The 22,889-nt window shown below is 38.8% G+C and overlaps 1 long non-coding RNA gene across 2 annotated transcripts; it reads right to left on the minus strand.

Annotated features, from left to right (window-relative positions):
* Positions 1 to 16,137: 16,137 nt before the first annotated feature.
* On the minus strand, positions 16,138 to 17,965 carry LOC141621857 (uncharacterized). 2 transcript variants are annotated; one of them, XR_012532737.1, is made up of 5 exons: positions 17,761 to 17,965; positions 17,530 to 17,648; positions 17,010 to 17,048; positions 16,630 to 16,683; positions 16,138 to 16,359 (listed from the first exon to the last, which is right to left on the minus strand). It is a non-coding gene; the product is annotated as an uncharacterized LOC141621857 (long non-coding RNA). The 2 variants fall into 2 exon arrangements; XR_012532736.1 differs by lacking the exon at positions 17,010 to 17,048.
* Between the last annotated feature and the right edge of the window lie 4,924 nt (positions 17,966 to 22,889).

Raw genomic sequence — 22,889 nt, forward strand, 5'->3', positions numbered from 1 at the left:
TTGATTAAAGTTGATTATGGTGGAGTTGGTCAAATTGGTCGGTCATGAAAACGAGGCTGGTACTCAGAAGGATCCGAGCTTACGTGGTCGAAAGTTCAAGCACGTAGATGCCAAAAAGTAAGAACGTGGTCTAGAATGCAAAGGGAGAAGAGAAGGGCGGACACTCACGTGAGAAATATGTGAGACCGAAGGTCTCTATTTATACTAATTACACGGAGGAAGTAGGGTTTTTCGGAGAAACTTTGGAAGTGAATCTCGAAAAGATATGAAAAGATACGAAAAATACGCAGAAAAGGACTTGGGAAGAGGCGCGGCAGGCACTGCGTCTTTTGGAAGAGGCGCAGCACCTGCTGCGTCTATTCCCAAGTGGTTTCCTCCTGCGGAAGAAAGATTTCCGTGTAGTTTATGGAATAACGGAATAATTTGGGTTTCCTTAATATTTTGTGTGAATATTTCGGAAAATTGTTTACCAAAGTTTAAAAGATTTATAAAATATGGAATAGAAATATCCGGAACATTCCAAAACATTCCGACTTGGCATTTTAATGGTTGTCATAAAATGAAGACGGTTTTAGGCCCGGACTCCAAATGTACTCTAATTACTGCCAAAACGACCGTATCGTCACGTAGATGACATTTAAGAGGTAGATATAAATGTTTGAGCGATCACTTGACGATAAACTTACGAACTGTCACAAATCGTTCCGCGTACCAAACATGCGGCTCAATCATCACCGGATGGTTTGCGGGAGGTGCAGAAATGAGGTATCTACAGAGCCCCCACTTTGACTGAGGCTTGGACAAGGCGAAAGTCAAAGTATAGCCATCAGGTCAATCGAAGATTAAAACCTGACGACTATGGCGACGCGAGGCGGTTCAAGGGGTCTGAACCAAGGACCTATCGTCGGGAACATTTTAGAGTCTGTCGACTTCCGGGGAGGGTCGTTTAAAGTCCATTAGACTACGTAAGGAGGCTCACCAGCCATAAGAAGAGCCCATACTTGAAACTCTTTGAAACTCCAGGGAAAACAAAACGCGATATTGGGAGAAGACAACAGGACACAGTCTGGAATTGCTGGGAGAAATCTGCTTGTGTTCAGCTTCAAACAAACTTCGAAGAATTTGGGGTCGATGTTGATCTCCATGTCTCGAGAGAGAAGTGACTGTCGGTCGTGAACTCTCGCTGGGGGAACATAATCAGGAACTGATCTCCATGTCTCGAGAGGGAAAGTATATCCGTGTACTCTCGCTGGGGGAACTTAATCAGGAACTGATCTCCATGTCTCGAGAGGGAAAGTCTATCCGTGTACTCTCGCTGGGGGAACAGAATAAAGGCATGTCGAAACGCCTGTCAAAGAGGGATGCTCGTTGTGACAAGCTAGGTCTTGGATAAGAAATAAGGTGATAATTTGTTGTTGGCTTGGAAGATGTGGATCCGGGTGAAGAACATACGTCAAACAGACCAAATACGTGATGTAGCATCAAGGAAGAGGCGCACCAAAGATGGGCCCACAAAAATAACGAACTCATGACGAATTTTTGAAAACTCGTATGAAGGGAAGCTGAGGAAAAGGCGCAGCAAGAGCTGCATCCCTTGGAAGAGGCACAGCACCTGCTGCGTCTTTTCCTGGGCGCGTCTTTTCTGCGTAAAAACCCGATGAAACAGGGGTTTCATTTCATTATTTTGAAACATAAAATCTCAATTACTCTCTCAAATTCCAACCATTTACGTCAAAATTTAATCCAAAAGCTTGCATTTGCCATGAATAATCGAGGTATGTGTATCAATCTTGCATTTATCTTCTGTATTTGCTCAAATAGGATCGACAAAATTAGGGCTTTCGACCCTAATTAGTCGAAAATTTGGGGCTTTTCCTCCAAATGATTTTGCCTTGCGAAATTGACTTTGTAAATGGCTAATTGGTAGTATAAGGATCATAACCTTGTATTCGTTTCGAATTTTTGTTGAGTTTTGAGCATTTGAGTGAAATTGAGACGGTTTCACAACTAAACCGTAAATCGCTTCGAAAATAGCCTTAGGATTGCCCATTTGCGGCGAAACTTGATATTTGGAATCCTTGTATGATGGGTAAACTTCTTACCATCTCGGAATTTTGGTTTGTGACGGCTTTTTCAGGACACTTTTCTAGGGCATAAGCGCCGTTATAACGAAATGCTGCCGAAATTCCGACTCGAACCCATGACTAGGCTTCAACTTAGGCTTGACTTGACCCAAATTACCACAGGAGCAGATGGGTTTGTGGAAAACAATTTCCAAAGATGGCGAGAAAAGAGCGATTTCGGAGCTCCAAAAACTCAAAAATCCCCTAATCAAGGCTTGTCGTCACTTGATGCGGCCTAAATTTGCCTTAATTTTTGCAGGTGACGAGGCTTCGACGTCTAGGAGGACTCCCATAGACGTGGACACTGCTGTTGACCCTTATTAAGTGCTAGAGGAGGCGTTGAAGGAGGCTTTCACCGCTGCGGTGATGGCTGCTGAGGACGAGGTCCTAGAGGAGGAGGCTGCTGAGGAGGAGGAGGCCCCGAGACGGGCCAAAGTTGGACACAGTGGTTGCTAGCTGAGGGGAGCACCTACGTGGGCTGAGACCTGGGACAGTAGGCACCTGCTCTGGGCTACGGAGGGCCACCTATCCTACAGGACGGTGAAGAGCTTGGTAAATAGGATTCATAACTCTTCATTCATCTTCTTTCATTTCTGTTTGTCACTCCTTTTCTTCTTCATTTGAGCTAAAGAAAGCTTTTGTTTCAAATCCACATAGGAGGCCGGGAGCATCAGGTCGTTCTCGGGCTACACGACGGCGATGAGGTGCTACGAGAGGCTGTCGGCTGAGGAGCGGGCCATGATCGAGCGGGGAGCGTTCGGTGCCTTGGTGCAGGCTTGGAGGGATATTGCGAGGAGGAAGCTTCGGGCTAACCTCAGTCTCGTCCGAGCCTTCTTGGACCGGTTTTGGGATACGACCTCCACGTTTCACATGCCTTTTGGTGAGGTGGGGGTCACTTTGGAGGACTACGACATGATTTCTGGTCTGTCGTGTGGGACTGAGGTGGTGGAGTGGCCAGAGACGGCTATGAGCGTTGACTCGGCGGAGGCCAGGAGGCTGATCGGCTGGAACTTGGCGCCGAAGGCGGCTGCGTTACCTGGCTTTGTGCCTAGTTCTTACGTGCGGGACTACTTCACGGGGAAGACCCCGACGTTGGTGGTGATCGAGGGGAGGGAGACGGCTCCTCCTCCCCGCACTGCAGAGCAGAGAGTCCGCTTGTGGCTCTGGTGGTTTTTGTCTTCGATTTACCTTGGAGACAAGGGAGAGAGGCTTTCGACGAAGCTTCTTCCCTTTCTTTGTGACCTGAGCTCCCTAGGCCGTTGGGACTGGTTCACTGCTGGTTTTGCGGTCCTCATCCGCTTCATGAGGGCCATGGTTCGTCCGGAGTTGATGGAGAAGGGGACTTCTCCTGCTGCCGTCGGCCCGGGACTGCTGTTGGAGGTATGAACCTTCACTTCTTCTCATGAAAGATCATTTCTTGTTCTTATCAAATCACGAAAGATCGTTGTTGATTATCTTGGTTTACAGGCGTGGGTGTACTCCTACTTTCCGGGCCTCGCGCCCAAGAGGACGGAGCCGATGGAGAAGGCTTATCCCATCGTGAGGGATTGGGTGATGTGCCGCACGAGGAGTCGGCGTTCCTTCCACGATGTCTGTCGGCGGGAGGTGAACGCTCTTCAGCTGGACGGCGTGAGTATTTTACCTTACATTTGTCTGTGTTTTCTCTTCCTTTTTAGAACTGATCCTAAGAATGACCCTTCGTTTGCTTTTCTAGTGGGTGCCTAGGCCTTGGGAGGAGTACGCTGGCGCTCCTCCTTTCGTGGCTGAGGTCCTTCGACCTAGGAGCTCGAGCCGGCTGCTGCTGAGGACGTCGATGGGTCCTGTGTGGTACTTGGCCAAGCGCTTGGCTCGGCAGTGCTCTCGGAATGTCTTTGTTAAAAATCTATATCTCATTATTACAACATATTCATATATGTTTCAAAATTAATTTAGTCATAAAATTAATTAGATCTTATGCATGCAAACATAAGTAAATATTAAGGAGAAATCATCATTCTTACATTGATATTTCGGATTATTGGGCACAAGTAAGATCTCCTTCTTACTTGTTCTTGAGCACTCCTTAAATGGAAGAACAATGATTCAAGTATAGAATCCCTCCCAAGGAATAATACCCAAGGTAATCTCTTAATAAAATTAATATTATTGATACTAGAACAATATTAATTTGAATAAAATTGACCCAAAAAATAATTATTTAGGTCTCTTAATTTCGGTTAAGAGAAGGAGAAGGAAGAAAAATTTTATCTCTCTAAAAACTCTATTTTTTTATGTGTGAATGAATAATAATACACTAACTTTTGATGTAGTGTATTAGGTAAATTGTAGAGGAAAAACCCATGGTTTTCTCCTTTACAAAACCGGGTAGGGGAGGGGTAGTGATGGCCAATGCATGAGCAAGGTGTTCTTCACAAGAGGCACTAGGTATGCATGGCTAGTTTTAGGGAAAAATGATTATGTTTTCCACTTAATTAATCAACATAATATTTTCCTAATACTCCCACTAATTCGGTCCACTTAAGATAAAATGGACTCCATTTTATCTTTGTCAAATTTGTCAATTTGTCACATGTCACATGTCATGTAAAATTGTTATGTATTTTTAACATATTAAAAATCAACGCATCAATAAAAATACGTCATATACAAAATCGACTTAGTAATTCATAATTACTTGTACCAAAATAATTTACCAATTATAAATCACAACATCTTGTATTTATAATGAATTATTCATTCAAATGCAATTGCTTCCTTAAACAATAATTTCATCTAAGTAATAAAACAATTCGATCACTTAGACCGTATCTTATTTAATCAAATTATAATGAGATACGTAAATATTACTTCCAAAATCGTCCGTCAATTTTAAGTAATTTAATTCACCCGTATCGTCATACGATCAATTAAATAATCAATTAAGAGTGTTACCCTTTAGGTATGACCTAAGGGGATCATCTGATCACCACCGTCGCACGATAGTAATGTCAAACTCTAGTCAGCCAATCATTACCGATATGTGTGGATCAGTTGACAGTAAAATATTACTTCCCAATTGTATTCTTAAAATGAGACTTAAACATGGGGTCATCATGATCGACAGTTGTGATCGCATTATTGTCGGAGGACACATATTCCAACAATCTCCCACTTGTCCTCGACAAGTGTGCGTCACCAATTCTCTTGTCCTATTACTATCTCCCACTCAATGCAAGGTGTCTTTCAGGTCATACTTGCAAGTGATCATATCGAGAGTGGTTTCCTCGATCTGGAGAATAACTGATTGACCGAATTTATCTACCATAGATATTTTCCGAGCGTGGCCACGCATTTCCAGTTCATTACTCCTCGAGTGGCCCTGAGATATTGTTATAACCCTGACTAGGGGTGGACAATTCCTATCGCACTTATTCCCTTCGACTAGCCACAACCATCATAACCCAAAATATGCCCATTTGACCCCATTTACGAAGGTCGTAGTAACACAAATCAAAGTTAATCTGAAACTGTGCCATCTTAGGCGAACAGTCTTTAGTCAAAAGAATCGACTCATTAGAATACTATAGTAGCTCTCGCCACGACCAGGCTATATAAATTTGCCAGAACTCTATAAGCGGTCATAAGGCCCGACAAAGGTGTTCCTAACAGTCTGCCTATGTGATCGACTAGTCATTCTCACATGACTCCATGGCTCTTGAACTTGCCATCAATCGCATCACATTCTAGTCACTTCGAGACGTCACCTCATGTAAGTAACTATGGGCGAATACAATGCTAATCCGTGTTCACTTTAACGGGGTTCAATTGTCTCTACAACCCGTTTGGATGTAACAAAGTATAAGGTGAGTTAATAATAACTCAAACGACAAATGTCGACATCACATTCGGGTAGTCAATACGGTATTACAACCTTGTGATGCATACGTAAGTGTGTAAACACTAGTTGATTGCAATAGAAGTTTAACATACCATGTGTCCATGTGTTCAAACTTCTTATATTGCATTATCCCTTATATTCATGTTATCTCTCATAGCATGAACCTTACCAAGTACACATATAGGTTCCCAACCTCGGTTTGGGTTCTTTATCTTGAAAGAACTTTCTGGTTGTTTATCACACAACCAACGAATTTGTGGTGGATGATATGACTTGCACTGGTCAAGTACTCCACCCACTCACAATGCACTAGGTATATGTTTTGTAGAGTCTTGCAATAATTGTCAAGATGATTAGCCTAGCACTTCTCATAGGTCCTAGCAAATTAGAAAATATTAGTTTTGAGTAACTTCTTACTTCAACTAAGTATATTTAAAACTTCTTATTTCTCCTTTTAGCTTGAAAAGTTTAGGATTTTCATAAATCCTTATGCGTGTTCGAACTTTAATATGTGCAACCTCTTGACACATAACAGAGTGTTCTGTCCAACACTGAAATCGCTCATCGGATTCTCTTCGAGAATTCATGACGATTCTTCTATGGCTTGCCAATGATTCATCATGCTCTTATGCATATGATTCATTATTGGACATGTGCATGATTATTCTAATGGCGGAAACATCAGTAACTAATAATCATGTGATCAACCATTCTTAGGTTCAATGAACGACCATGACTGCTAATGGCAATCCCATTTTCATTGACATGAATAACCTACGTTTCTCGTTGATTCGATGTGTATATCTCAATACCTATCCAACATCTCATGATGTGATTGGATTCATCATAGTCCATTTTCATCTAGAATTGAAAACTCAAATACTTCTTTGTGAAAGAAAGTATTAGCTCGTCATTCTCAATGAGTAATGAGTTATAAACTTTCACAAGATGATTGCTCCCACTAAATTCCATGTCTTCACATGATAATTTCCAACTCCCACTTAATTCCTCATGTTTCGCAATTGACTACTCAATTGAACCATTTCAGGAATTGAAATATATTTTGCTTTGCCAAGTTATTAAGATAAAACCATATATGTTCCCATCATATCCTTTCAAAATACCTATTTTGAAAAGGTTTCAATCTTAACCTTATGGAAAGAGATTTTAATCTCCAACTCATTCATTTTATAATGATGTGTAGCAATGTCATTATTTAAATGTGAATTATATCTAATACACGTCCTTCTCAAAATACCCTTTTAGGAAGGAGGTTTAACCATTTCATTTTCATAATGAGGTTAAGTAATGACATTAGCGTGGTTAATACTTAACTTAGCTTTTGTGGATATCGGCATATCAATATTTGCAACTTTTAGTCATAAATCTCATTTATTTTCTAGGATGCAACTTTGATTCATTTAGGCTCTTAAGTAAATATCAATATTGAAACTGTTGTCAAATTTTATCATAAACTAGTCAAATCTATTGTTAAGACCTTGTCATTCTCTTTCCAAAAACTTCCTTTTGGTCTCCTCGTGTAGTTATCCGGAGAAAATATTCTTTTGATTACTTCACTTGGTCTCTTTTGTCATGTAGATCTCATCTATACGAGACCATAGCTCTCATCTATTCGTGTATACTATCTGTATAGGTATACAAATCATTCAAATCATTCTTTCTTGCGTAGATCTCATTTACACAAGTACACAAATTTTGCTTGGTGTTCTTTGTGTCTTCATTTTCTCCCACTCTATCTTTAGAATGAATACACTAGAGATTCAAAGATAGCATATGAGACACAAATAATGATTTTTGAAGTATAAGGAGGACTATCTCATAGGGTGACAAATTGTTTTAGATTTGATAAGTGTACTTGGTGATTGACATTCCTTTAAGAGAGTTCATCAACTCAATATCACTTTATAATTGATCATACACAAGCCTTAAGCTTGTGGACATATAATGAATCCCATCATTATAGTTGTCCATTAGATCACTTTAAGTGAATGATCATATGTTTCTATGAGCAAGCATATAAAGACGAATTTTTAGAACAAGGATAAAATACGATAAAACGGGTGACTTGGGTTGCAAACCAAGTCACCATAATCCAAAATACAACAATTATTTTAGAAAGGATCAAACATTTCCATGTCGAACACGGAAATCAAAAGGTTCTAAAAATCCGAAACATTAATTAAAATAAGATAATAAAAAGCCAAGCTTCATGGAAGCTATTCCTAGCTTCTTGATGGTTTCTCAAGCTTGCTTTTCTTTTCCCTTGTCCTTGCTTGGTAGAGGCCCTATTTACAATAAAAAGGGGATACATTATCACAACTTTGTATCAAAATACCATAGTTGAATTAGAAACATAAAAGAAGGGATAATTATTTACCTACTGGAGTGATCTTTCCAGCTTTAATGTCACCAAGATATTTGGAACAATTTCTTTTCCAATGTCCAACACCATTACAATAATGGCATTTATCAAGAGGACCCTTCTTGATCTTGGAGGTGCTAGCTTCATAAGTCTTAGCTTTGGTGAAAGTGGGAGCTTGCTTCTTACCCTTCTTCCCATTATTCTTGAACTTCCCCTTGCTTTTGGTGCTTTTGTTAAGCACATCCTTAGGCGGGTTAACATTTAACCCCATGTCTCTTTCAGCTTGCACAAGTAACTTGTGCAACTCTTCAAGAGAAACGTCCTTGTCTTGCATGTTAAAATTCACCGGGAATTGAACATACGCTTTGACTTTGGATAAGGAGTGTAGAATCCTATCTACAATGAGTTCTTTGGGGATTTCAACCTTTTGAATCTTCAAGGTCTCGACTAGCTCCATCAATTTGAGCACGTGAGGGCTAACCTTTTGGCCCTCTTTAAAGTCGAGATCAAAGAATGTCGCGGCCGCCTCATATTGGACGATCCGCGGAGTTTGTGAAAACATTGTCACAAGCTTGGAATAGATTTCATTAGCAGTGCCCATCTTAAAGGCTGTCCTTTGGAGATCTGCCTCCATCGCAAAGATCAATACATTTTTCATTGCGGGGACTCCTTGTGGTAAGCCTCATATGCTTCCCTAGTAGCGGCACTCGACCTAGAATTAGGTTCGGGTGGAGAGGCCTCGGTGAGGTAACGAAGCTTGTCGCCACCTTGGGCGGCTAATTTGAGTTGGGCATCCCAATCGGAGAAATTTGACCCATTCTTTTCAAGTTTACAACGATCCATGAAGGATCGGAGCCATGAAGTATTAGTGAGAGGTGTGGCGTTGGTGTTTGGAGTGACCATTTGTTATGAGAAATAAAAGCGGTCTACAAAAAAAAAATATAGAAGGAATAAAACATATGTCGTTTTCAAAATAATAATACTCGTAAAAATTTAATTTAAACAAGTTTTATTGCATTTATCTAGTGACCTCTACCCAACTTGATAAATGATTCTAAGATCCAAATTCATATTAACTTGGGCACGATGTGGCCGATTCATCCCTTATCAATATAACTCGGTGGATTAACGCTTTAATCGATTCTACTTTTAGAACTCTTGGTCGATAAAATTACATTAACATTTATCTTTAGCCCAAAACACATCCGACAAGGGCACGGTGTAGCCGATTCATCCCTTGCCAATACTTTTGTCGAGTTCAACCCAAATTTCGAATAAATGTGTCCATGATCCAAATCCATATTAACTTGGGCACGGTGTAGCCGATTCATCCCTCATCAACATGAATTCGGTGGGTAGACATTTATCACTCACTTCCTCTACGTAACAAGGTTTGTACCCCGGTGCGGCCGAGTGCCACTCCCTCACGAAATAGGTTTTCATGGTTTCTACTTTTTGGTAAGGCTATGTCTCAATTGATTATTTTAGCGAGAGGTCATGTCAATTTATTATCTATCACGTTTTAAGTGAACTAAAGCGGTGAACTACGATAATTCTAATTGACACGGTCGATAAACTCGATTAAAATGACAATGCCTGTTTTAGTTATGGCGATTTAGCGATGCATGCAACATATAAATAAAATGCATAGCATAAATTAAATCCTAGTATGACCTTCCTAAAATAAAAAATCTAATTAACTATTACATATTCGGAAACCAACTCCATTGGTCCCTTGAACTTCGGTTTTGGCACACATCTCGAGGTAACACCGTCTTTATGTATCGTCTTCCTTGAGTGACACCGTCTTCAAGGAACTCCGAAATAAATAAATTACATAACAAATTACATAATTTCCTATTATACATTTGTAATTAAAATAAAATAAATCTATTAAATTACAAAACGGTGATACGAGATCACAATAAATTACAACCGAATCGATATTCCCATACATTTTGGGTAATACCAATTAAAAACTAAGGCCATACTAAGTAAAATTACATAATTCAAAAATTACATAAAATAAAATTATGATAATCATAAATAAAATGCAGCATTATAATATGTATGAACATGCCCAATTTTATGCTAAATCGCCTTTAAGGAGCCAATATCGTATATTAATCGGTTTTTACAGATTTGCGTGATTCAACCTTTTAAAATCACAATAAATTACATAAAATCATATTTATGCACAAGTTAATTACCCTAACCAACTTAGGACTCAAAATTAGTCTCCACTAACATATTGACAATAATTAACTTTTATTTCTTAAAATTTGTTCATTAATGGACTCAAAATTACAATAAAATGCCATAAACTCCAAATAAATCATAAAAATTTCAAATAAATTCAAAATTCAAAATTTAAAATCATGAACATTCTGGAAAAATACCATGACACTCATAATGTTCAAAAACTTAGGTTAAAATTTCGAAAATTTATCGGGAAAAACATTGTTGCGGTTTATCGGATTTATCAAATATAATCATAAAAACATGAGAAAAATTATATTTATCAACTTTTCAATTTTAGATCTGAAATAGGTATTAAAATGCAACATGTGACGTTTTTCCTTAGTCATGAAGTATGTTTTAGCAATTATTCACTAATTAAGTCACTATTTATGTTATTTTTCATCAAAAATTCATAAATCTTGCATAAAGACTTCATTATAGCCAATTATTTTACACACATCTTGTAAAATTGCATGACAACATACTAAATTTGTATGACCAGATTCGAAATTTATCTCATATTAACCCATTTTTCATTTAAATTCGATTTTTATAATGAAAAATCCATATTTCGAGCATAAGAACTCCAAAAATTATGAACTTTACAGGTCATCTAAAAATAATATATGTGAAAACATATCCAAAAACCACTGAAAAAATTCAAAGTTTAGCTAATTTTAGTCCAAAAATGACATTTTTATCATAAAATCACATTTTTAATGCCATTATTATATAAAATGAACAATAAAAATCCATAAATTAACCAAAATATCCTAAATACATTTTAGGATCAGAAAATAAACACAAATTTATAAGTTTTATATGTTAATCGTATAACTCGGAAAAACTATAACCGATTTGCATGCAAACAACCTAAGGCTCATGATACCGCTTGTTATAAACCTATATCTCGTTATTACAACATATTCATATATGTTTCAAAATTTATTTAGTCATAAAATTAATTAGATATTATGGATGCAAACATAAGTAAATATTAAGGAGAAATCGTCATTCTTACATTGATATTTCGGATTATTGGGCACAAGTAAGATCTCCTTCTTACTTGTTCTTGAGCACTCCTTAAATGGAAGAACAAGGATTTAAGTATAAAATCCCTCCCAAGGAATAATACCCAAGGTAATCTCTTAATAAAATTAATATTATTGATACTTGAATAATATTAATTTGAATAAAATTGACCCAAAAAATAATTATTTAGGTCTCTTAATTTTGGTTAAGAGAAGGAGAAGGAAGAAAATTTTTATCTCTCTAAAACTCTATTTTTTGATGTGTGAATGAATAATAATACACTAACTTTTGATGTAGTGTATTAGGTAAATTGTAGAGGAAAAACCCATGGTTTTCTCTTTTACAAAACCGGGTAGGGGAGGGGTAGTGATGACCAATGCATGAGCAAGGTGTTCTTCACAAGAGGCACTAGGTATGCATGGCTAGTTTTAGGGAAAAATGATTATGTTTTCCACTTAATTAATCAACATAATATTTTCCTAATACTCCCACTAATTCGGTCCACTTAAGATAAAATGGACTCCATTTTATCTTTGTTAATTTTGTCAATTTGTCACATGTCATATAAAATTGTTATGTATTTTTAACATATTAAAAATCAACGCATCAATAAAAATACGTCATATACAAAATCGACTTAGTAATTCATAATTACTTGTACCAAAATAATTTACCAATTATAAATCACAACATCTTGTATTCATAATGAATTATTCATTCAAATGCAATTGCTTCCTTAAACAATAATTTCATCTAAGTAATAAAACAATTCGATCACTTAGACCGTATCTTATTTAATCAAATTATAATGAGATACGTAAATATTACTTCCAAAATCGTCCGTCAATTTTAAGTAATTTAATTCACCCGTATCGTCATACGATCAATTAAATAATCAATTAAGAGTGTTACCCTTTAGGTATGACCTAAGGGGATCAACTGATCACCACCGTCGCACGACAGTAATGTCAAACTCTAGTCAGCCAATCATTACCGATATGTGTGGACCAGTTGACAATAAAATATTACTTCCCAATTGTATTCTTAAAATGAGACTTAAACATGTGATCATCATGATCGACAGTTGTGATCGCATTATTGTCGGAGGACACATATTCCAACAGTCTTGACGGTTCCCATCGATCCTCCTCGGACGATGTTTAGGGAGCCTTCTGAGGCAGAGAGGGAGGCTGACCTGGCTGGCGTCGGTGGCGACGCCCTCCTCCTTCATGGTCAGGACTACTCAGCGTTCCTCTACGGGAGGTTGGCGTACTGGCCGGTTGTGGTAAGTGTTTTGCCCTCTTTCGTTTTTGATTGTTTGAGCATATGATGAAAGATCATCGGTTAACGAAAATCATCCGACTTTGCAGGAGGTCGAGGCGGCGGGCATCGAGCCCGCAGAGTACCCCGAGACCCTTGAGTACACCGACACGACGGGGATGACGACGATCTCCGAGCTACGTGACTTTAACGTGGTGGTGAGAGATACTGGTCTGGACGACTGGAAGCATCTGATCCGGAGGGTAAGTCTTCTAGTCTATATAGTTTTCGTGTAAGAACACATTTGCTCGAGTTTGCTTAATTTCTAAACATTTTTCTTTTGAAATGCAGGTCGCGCCATCCCGGTTCGTGGCTTTTTGGAGGGTAGCCAACCGGCTGCGGGCTACCGCCGTCGAGGCACTTGCTGGTGGCCGAGGACGTTAGGTATGAACCTTCCGTTTACTTTATTTTTGAGTTTTCTAATTTTTCTTTATGTTTGAAATGATTGACATGAGCCAGTTTTTGTTGTTTGCAGAGGGAGCGTGAGCTTGCCCAGTCCCGAGAGGAGACGGCTCGCCTGCTGAGGGAGCTCGAGGTTCGCGACGCCGAGGTTGCTACTCTCGAGGCGAGAGTTGCTGAGCTAGACGGCGACGAGCAGTAGCTTCCGTGTTGCTTCTTGTTTTTGGCTATATTTTTGTACATTTATACATTTTCGGACATTTGGATTTTGTTTTGGGGCTCGAGCCCCCAGTTTGGTATACATATCCCTTTTTGATTGTATATATGACGGCCTGAGTGCCTTTACTGCTGGGTTGCCTTGTTTGTACCTGCAGGTTAGTTTTGAACAGGTTTGGTAGATGACGGTTTACGCCGTCATGCTGCCGAAATTACACAGAAATCACATAGAACATGTATTTGTACATATGGCCTAAATTAGCGCAAAACAATGACTCGAAAAAGCAGAGAAATGACCAGAAATGCAAAAATTTGGTCGAAAATGGCAAAAATGCAAATATTTGGTCGGAAATGACCGGACGGTAGGGAGGGTTACCCCTTAAAAAAATAAAAAATAAAAACATGTAAGTTTGAAGTGGAGAGTGAAATGATTCCCCAAAAGGAAAAGAGGTAAAGTTTGAAGAAAAATGATATATTAAATTAAATACCAAAATGTAAAAAAAGAATAAATGAAATTAAATTGGTGAAATGATTCCCCAAAAAGAAAATTAAAAAAGAAATGTATAAGTGTGCTAAAATGACGAAAATGTCGATATCGTCTCGAGATGCGTGCCCACGAAATTAGAAAACACGAAATATGGTAACTTGACGCATTTACCAAAATAATAACCCGTATGAATAGGAAATTATTCGTTGAGGAATTTAGGAAAGATCCAACGTGGAAAATCACAGAAAAACAGCTGAGGAAGAGGCGCAGCAAGAGCTGCGTCCCTTCGAAGAGGCGCAACACCTGCTGCGCTTGTTCCCCAGTGCGTCTGTTCTGATGGATTTTAGGAAACAACTTTTAGTATAAATAGAGACGTCGAAGGAGGTTTTGTTCACATAATTCTTCCGTCTTTCTTCGTCTTATTACACAAAACTCCCAAAATAAGCCTACATCATGAATACTCTTGAAATTCGTCTAAAAGAATGGACAAATGAGTTCTCTAGTGTGGAGAAGTATGACATGGGTGCTTATAATTTTGGAGCACTCTTGAGCTTGAAATTGATAAAGGTAGTCAAACCGTTTCTCGATGCTTGTCTTGACTATTGGGACCCGAATCATCACGTATTTGCCTTCCCTGGAGGAGACATTTGCCCATTTCCTGAGGAGATTGCTGCGATTGGTGGTTGGGATCCGGAACATTTGCCTGCTATTCCCTCCACTTCTCAAGGGTATAAGAATAAGTTTAGAGACTTGCTTGGATTGGCCAGAGTTGATGTTGACCGTCTTGTGACTCCTAAAGGAGTGCGAATGTTGGATTTCATCGATCGCTTCATCAATAAGGCTGATCCTACTGTTTCTTATGTTGCGAGGCGAAGGGCATTCGGATTCTGCATGTTGCATGTATATGTCCTTCAAGGGCATGTTGATGAGGACATGAGGGGCGACCCTCGTCTTTTGAGCCTGATTGAGCAAATGGTGCTGCGCAGGAGCCCAGCTTGTCTGTGTTTAGGAGAGATCTTATTGGGCTTGGTTAACAGGAAAGCCAATCGCGACCTACCTTATTTGGGAAGTCCCATTATTTTGCAGGTAAAAGAATATTTTTTTTTCTCTCTTTTTTTTCTCTCTTTTTTTTTCTTTTTTTTTTCGTTGTTTTTTTTTGTTTTTTTTTTGTTTTTTTCGTTTCTAATACCCGCTTTTGGTAGGTTTGGCTTATGGAGCGGCTTCGATTGATCGAGCCCCCACCTAATGTTCCTTCTTACCATGCTCGTTCGATTGCAATGAGGACCAGGCTTTACATGGTGGACTTCACTCGAGTGTGCAACTACTGGGAAAACAAGTTGAAAAGTGAAGATGGCCCCTTAATTAGATGGATCGTACCATGGTGGCACCTCAAATATGTTACTGGAGTATCTTCCCTGGATCCTACCCGAGCTGTTCGCATTCCCGGTTTGGAGTTTATGATATGCATCTTCCCGGAGAGGTTGATGAGGCAGGTTGGATTGAAGCAGATGATCCCGAAGCTTGACACTGTCCCACAGACCGCCGTGGCGCTTACTACCACTACTACAAAACTTGTGATGGACATCGGACTTTTCGCTATATGGACATCGGATACACAACCGATGTAGAGTTTGGTCATGTCCATTGTGGATTAATGGACATCGGATTTTAAACCGATGTCCATTAAAATTTGCACATCGGATTTTTAGGAAAACCGATGTCTATTTGATAAATGGACATCGGATTTTTAGGAAAACCGATGTCTATTTGTTCAATGGACATCGGATTTTTAGGAAAACTGATGTCTATTTGATCAATGGACATCAGTTTTTTTGCAAAAATCCGATGTCTATAATTAATATTTTTTATAAAAAAAAAATATTACGATGTTGCCCATATTAGTCGTACACATGATGACAATGCAAAATGATTCCATAATCAACAAAAAATATCTGTATACAATTAATCGGTTATCCAAAGCCAATTACAAAAAAATTTCATCTACATAATGTGTCAAATTTACTTAGACGACTAACCAATACAAAAATATAAACCGATATGTAAATTGACTAATTGTTTAAAAAAAAGGCCCTTTCTACCTCTCTCTCAGCTGCTTTCATCCAAACAACGTATAAGAACATTATAGAAAGGCCTCACTTGACAGAATACAAATTGCAGCAATATTAGCAATATTATCAGCTGCTTTGTCACGTGTTCATGACTTACCACCATTAGTGTTTCTCAACAAAATTCCACTCCCTCCAGCAACTCAAGCTTCATCCTACATGTCATCAAAGCCAATGAACCTGAGTTATTGTCTACCTACTCAAGGATAGTATTCATGCCATTCCAAATATGAAAGCTTGAAATATGAAAGTTGTAGTAGGAGTTAGGACTATGGGTCCTTCATTATCTTACCATCACCTAGGTGGCTAGGTCCTCCAATTTCCAACTTCTTAGCAAACAATTTAACGGAATGGCGACCACTAATGTGAAGTAGATGTAATGGTTTCGATGGAAATAAAGAAAGCTTAAGAGAAAAGTATATTACAGTTTGTGATCTACTCTCCACGTCTTTGCAAAATTGAACAATCAAGTCTGAATCCTACATAAAGACAAAGATCGATGATTACATCAACCACCAAAAACTGAAGACGTGTATATTCTGTGGTTGTTACTTGTAAGTTATACTCATGTTATTGAATTTATGCTGTTGCATAACATGGCGGCCACTTTGTAAGGGCAATAAGTTCAACAAGACAGCATTTGAGGCCATATTGACTGGATTTAGAGGAGATAATGGCCGCATTTAAAATGCAATGACTGTGATCAGGCTGCTGCAACCGAGCTCACAAAACTAAAACTAATAGATAACCAAAGTAAATATCTACCATGGTTGTACTATTGGTAGATAACAAAACGAAAATGTACCTTTCCCTCATATTCAAAAAGATGGCCCATCCAGCTAGTCTGAGCAATAGTAAAGGACATAGCAGTTTGAATAAATACGCAGAAATATTGATGCAAATGCGTAATATAACAGAAAATCCAATCACTAATGCTGCCAAGCAAGAGGCAGAACCACTTCAGTAATAGATTTCCAACCAAGATAATATTCAGGCAATATTTGTAGCAGTGAATCCAACTTCAATGTAAGTTATAGTAGTATGGTTTCAAACTTACATATGTAGGGTCTAAAATCTAAATGTATGGAGATACTTGGTTTTGGTTCACTGGATTTTCAGTTACAGATTATTTGATTAGGCAAATCTATTACAACATGATCAATACCATAACAAGCCATCTCCTCAGGAAAAATAATCGGTCTGAAACAATTACTAGCAACAATAAGTATAGAATTAGTCAACTCACCCAGAATCAACAATCGAAAGAAGATGGCTCAAAATCAATTGAATCAAAGAAATAACACAAAAATAAATGGACAACTCACCTGAATAATCCATCGAAAATAGAAAGAGACAAGGAAATCTCAACAAGGTGTAATTTAACAACCAGCAGCAGCAGAAATTCTAGCAAAATTCTGGCAATGGCCCCGGAATTTCCATGAATCTAAATATCATTCAAGAATTAAAACTCATCCATAATTTCCAACAATATAAGCATTATTCAAGAAATTAAATTTCATGGAAATAAGAAAATGAAGGAAAAAGGGATTATGTACCGGTTGCGGATCTCGGGTAGTAGTATCGGTATTTAGCTTATCACCAGTGAAACCCGAATTCAAATGATAAATACGGAGTGTATAGGATGTCGCATAAGTTTGGTCAGATTAGAACAATTAGGGTTTGACGATTTTGTTCAGATTTGGTGAAGGGAGTGTATAGGATGTCGTATAAGGTTGGTCGGGTAATGGTGTTGTGGACGAGAAATATGGAGACATCAGTGATTGAGAGTAGAGAAAGAATGAGAGGTTGAGAGTGAGTAAGGGGTTTTGGGGGTTAGGGTTTGGGAGTAAGAGTGAGGGAGAGGATTTGGGGAAGAATGTATGTAGTCGAAATTATAAGTGATGGCGGTGGGGCAAATATTTTTACCGCCTATAATTTTCACTTTAGATGCACATCGGTTAAATGCAATATTCCATGTCCATGACTTTTATATAGACATGGGTTTTATTAAATATCACATGTCCTTTAAAACCAGAAATAATGGACATGTGTTTTTTAACGCAACTGATGTACATACAGTTATATGCACATCAGGTTTTTGCAAACAACCGATGTGCATCGGTTTACCAGATAATCCGATGTCCATCGACTGATGTCCATAACGAGTTTTGTAGTAGTGTACGGAGAGTCGAAGAGAATGGGCCATCAAATGGGCTCAGAGGAACATTTGGTTCTCGAATTCTTCTGTCAGTGCTCTATGGGTGTCAGATTCCTATATGCGGTGGAGGAAAGATGCTACTCCGGAGGTACGCGAGAGACTGAGGAAGCGTGAACCTGTTGACTACAAGGTTCGCGAGGTGGAGAAGGAGAAGGAGAAGCATCTGACCGAAGGAGAGGAAGAAGCCGGGTTTCGAGTTGTTCATCCTTCGAAGAAACCGAAGACTTCTCCTGCCGTCGAGATGGTGGTTGGCAAGAATGGCAAAGCAAGACCACGAGAGAGACCATTGGTGATTAGGTCGGAAGTGGCGCAAGAGCGTCCGGCTCGAGGTCGCGACAAGAAGTATGATAAGAAGGACAAAGGCAAAGGGAAAATGGAAGAGTAGCCTATGTCTTTTATTATTATTATTTATTATTATTATTATTGTAATAAGAAGGCGAGGTTTTTAGAATCCTAGCCTATTTATTTTTATTATGATTTTATTATTTAACGTATTATTATTATGAATGAAATAAAAGAGGTTGATTGGTTATGAAACCGTTGTGGTTATCTTTTCATTATTCTTGTCGAATTTCAAATGCATTTGCTGATGTCCTTCTATTTACATTTAAAGCGATTAAGTGGGTTGTATCCCATGAAGGATTGCCTACGTATTCATTTAAAAATGAAATCAAACCCTTGTGCATACTTCGAGTAAATGTAAAAGAATAATTGTTCTAAGCAAGAGCTTGTAATGAACTTTAGAAAATAAGCATGTGCTTTACTTACTCCGAAAATGCAATTTAGTTTATTTGATGATATGAGAATGACAAATTGTCAAAATGCAAGAGCAATATGACATTAGCTTGATTCAGCTTGGCCAGGGGCCGTTTATTTCGTGCCACAAGAGCGACACGTGAGGTTACGCGAGGCGCGTTTTTGCTCCTATTCTAGGCATAATAACGTTTTAATTGGTCAAGGTTTGTTGGGTTGGCAAATTCGTTCCCGTCTAGGTCTGTGATCCTAACCGCACCCCTTGGAAGTATGGACTTGACTAGGAATGGCCCGGCCCAATTGGGTTTGAATTTTCCTCGTGGATCGACAGGTAAAAGAGCCCTAATTGATTTGAGGACCAAATCTCCTTCTTTGATGTTCCTTGGCTTAGCCCTTTTGTTGAAGGCTCGTTTGATACGCGCCTGATATGTTTTCACATTATGCAATGCACGTAACCTTCGTTCATCCAGGAGGATGAGTTCTTCATATCTATCCCTCTTCCAATCGGCTTCGGGTATTTGACTTTCGAGTAAAATACGCAAGGATGGTATTTCTAGCTCAATTGGTTGTACGGCTTCCATGCCGTAGGTCAAATAGAAAGGAGTAGCCCCAGTGGGCATCCTAACGGATGTACGGTATCCCCATAAAGCAAAGGGTATCTTGCTCGGCCAATCCCTATAGTTGTCAATCATTTTCTTGAGAATTGTGACAACGTTTTTGTTTGCTGCCTCTACCGCGCCATTGGTTGGTGGTCTATATGGCGAGGAGTGGTGATACTTGATTTTGTACTTGGCTAGCAATTCCTCAGTCTCAGAATGGAAATGTGATCCATTGTCACTGATGATCTCATACGGGCAACCATATCGACAGATGATATTGGTTTGTATGAACTTTGCCACGTTCTTGGCTGTAAGACTGGTGTAGGAAATGGCTTCTACCCACTTGGTGAAGTAATCGATTGCTACTAGGATGAAACAGTGACCTCCTGTTTTGGCTGGAGTGATCTTGCCGATGATGTCAATTCCCCAAACAGAAAATGGCCAGGGAGATGTCATGGTGTAAAGCAATGAGGGAGGAACATGTTGCACATTCTCGAAGATCTGGCAATTATAGCAATGTCGCACATATTTGATGCAATCAGATTCCATCGTGGTCCAAAAATATCCTAAACGTGTGATTTTCTTTGCCATCATGGGTCCACTCATGTGAGGGCCACATTCTCCATCATGGACTTCTTCCATCACTTTTCGTGCCGGTGAATGATCAAGACAACGTAGGATTACACCAAGAGGTGTTCTTTTGTATAGCTCTCCTTGCACGAGGACGTATTGGGAAGCTAAACCAAATTATTCCGTTATTCCATAAACTAAACACGGAAATCTTTCTTCCGCAGGAGGAAACCACTTGGGAAAGGACGCAGCAGGTGCTGCGCCTCTTCCCAAGTTCTTTTCTGTGTATTTTTCGTATCTTTTCATATCTTTCCGAGATTCACTTCCAAAGTTTCTCCAAAAAACCCTACTTCCTCCGTGTGATTAGTATAAATAGAGACCTTAGGTCTCACATATTTCTCACGCGAGTGTCCGCCCTTCTCTTCTCCCTTTGCATTCTAGACCACGTTCTTAATTTTTGGCGTCTACGTGCTTGAACTTTCGACCACGTAAGCTCGGATCCTTCTGAGTACCAGGCTCGTTTTTCATGACCGACCAATTTGACCAACTCCACCATAATCAACTTTAATCAATCTTAATCGTTTTCCTCTTACGAGGGCACTTTTGTTACATTCGAGTCGAGCATCACTAATCATAAACTTAGTTCATCTTGTTTCGTCAAACATGTAAGTATGAGGGTGTAAATCTCTCTTTTATTTATTGTTATTTATCTTTTGTAATCATATTGTAAGATTTATGTCGAAAATACAATTAAAACCGACTTCTAAAATCCTTTGTTTAAAACCCTTTTTACGGATTATCAGAGGACAACCGTCGAGAAAGGACGCAGCAACTGCTGCGCCTCTTCGAAGGGACGCAGTACCTGATGCGCCTCTTCGTGAGGCTGCCGCAGTTCCTGCTTCCTTTCTTCTTCCTTCGTCTTTTGTTCGTCCTTTTGTTTTTTCACTTTGTTTTCGAATGTTCATTGTTTCATTAGCACGACAATTTAAGCATGATAATTTTAACCTGTAATTCATAATTCTTCATAATTAGTTCATCTCATTAATTCCCGACTTAAATCCCAAGTAATTAATATTTGCGGGTTTTCGTCATTAAAGTCATACCGGGTTGTAGAAATTCGATTCATTCATATTGGGTTTCTGGAATTCGATCTTTGATATATTCTCACCTGTTTATTATCATATTTATCATTAGTCCGTCATGAATTCATCGTATTTAACCTAATTAATTTGTTTAGTTATTAATTTTTTAATTAATCTTCATTAATCTTGTAAATAATTCGTCCTAATTAGTTTTCATCCATGTTTATCGCTTTTATGACCCTTAATCATATGTAAATAATATGCTAATCACTTCCATCCGAGTCAAATATTATAATCAAGTATTAAAATCACCAACGAGTATTAACGATTTGCAATTCCGGCTTCACCGCCAGAACTGAGCCAAGGAACAGACGCAGTGACTGCTGCGCCTCTTCCAGAGGGCGCAGCTCTGCTTCGCCTGTTCCTGGTTGACTTCTGTCTCTGAACTCCCGTTTTGCCTTGACCTAGTTTTAATTACGTATTTAATTAACTATTATTCGTATTATCGCCTAATTCCTGTTCGTTTATTTGTTTATTCTTTCTTTTCTCAAATTATCCGTTTTAGGAGTATATTCGACATAAATCATTTAACCCGTTGTAATTATTGTAATTCTTCTTTATTGTATTATTATTGTATTCCTTTTATTATATCACTTGTATGCCTTCACATGTAATTGAACCTAAATTCCTACTTTGACATTTATTGTATGATAAATTACGTGTTAACCGACTTAATATTAGTTCTCACATGCTAGGATTAATTCTATGGATGTTGCATTGCATGCATATAATCGACAATATATCGAGTATAGACGATTTTCCCTAATCATTAGTAGAGGCCGCTATCGAGGCGGGCGGGATTAGGTGTTCGATCAAAAGAGCTTCCTAATACGTACCCTCACCCCTTACTCTAGATCTCTGTGAACATCCGTGTTCATTGGCATCCACGAGAATCATTCTAGACATAGAATGCTAAGGGTAACGAGTTCTTGGTATTCATGTCACTACTTTGTGTCTTGACATGGCACGAGGTATTTGAACGATTTCCAATTTTCCACAATAAATTGGTGGCGACTCCACAAATGCAAACGCTTGTTTCCCAAGCGCCCCCATGGCCCGTGTCCACAAATATATGTAAGCAAACAAGTGAATGGCTTCTAAATGCAATCCTGATAGCAAAGCTCAGACAAAATAGAACAAAAACCATAGTTGTGCGTATAGATGTAACGTACACAAGGAGGAGAAACTACACACACCTAGATGACACCGGGTATAGATGCACCGACCATTGGAGGATCTACCTTACCAAATATATAGCTTACCAATGTCAAGATCAAGTCTACTTTGTCCAAAATCCATCCATCACCCATTATGTCAAGACATCTCCAAGTATGCAAAACCCGTCAAAAGCGTGATTCATTAGCTTAGAAATCTACAATAAGGTAAATGTAAGGAGGAATGGC

This window comes from Silene latifolia, chromosome X, assembly GCF_048544455.1.
Source record: "Silene latifolia isolate original U9 population chromosome X, ASM4854445v1, whole genome shotgun sequence".
In the NCBI taxonomy this organism is placed as follows: Eukaryota; Viridiplantae; Streptophyta; class Magnoliopsida; order Caryophyllales; family Caryophyllaceae; genus Silene; species Silene latifolia.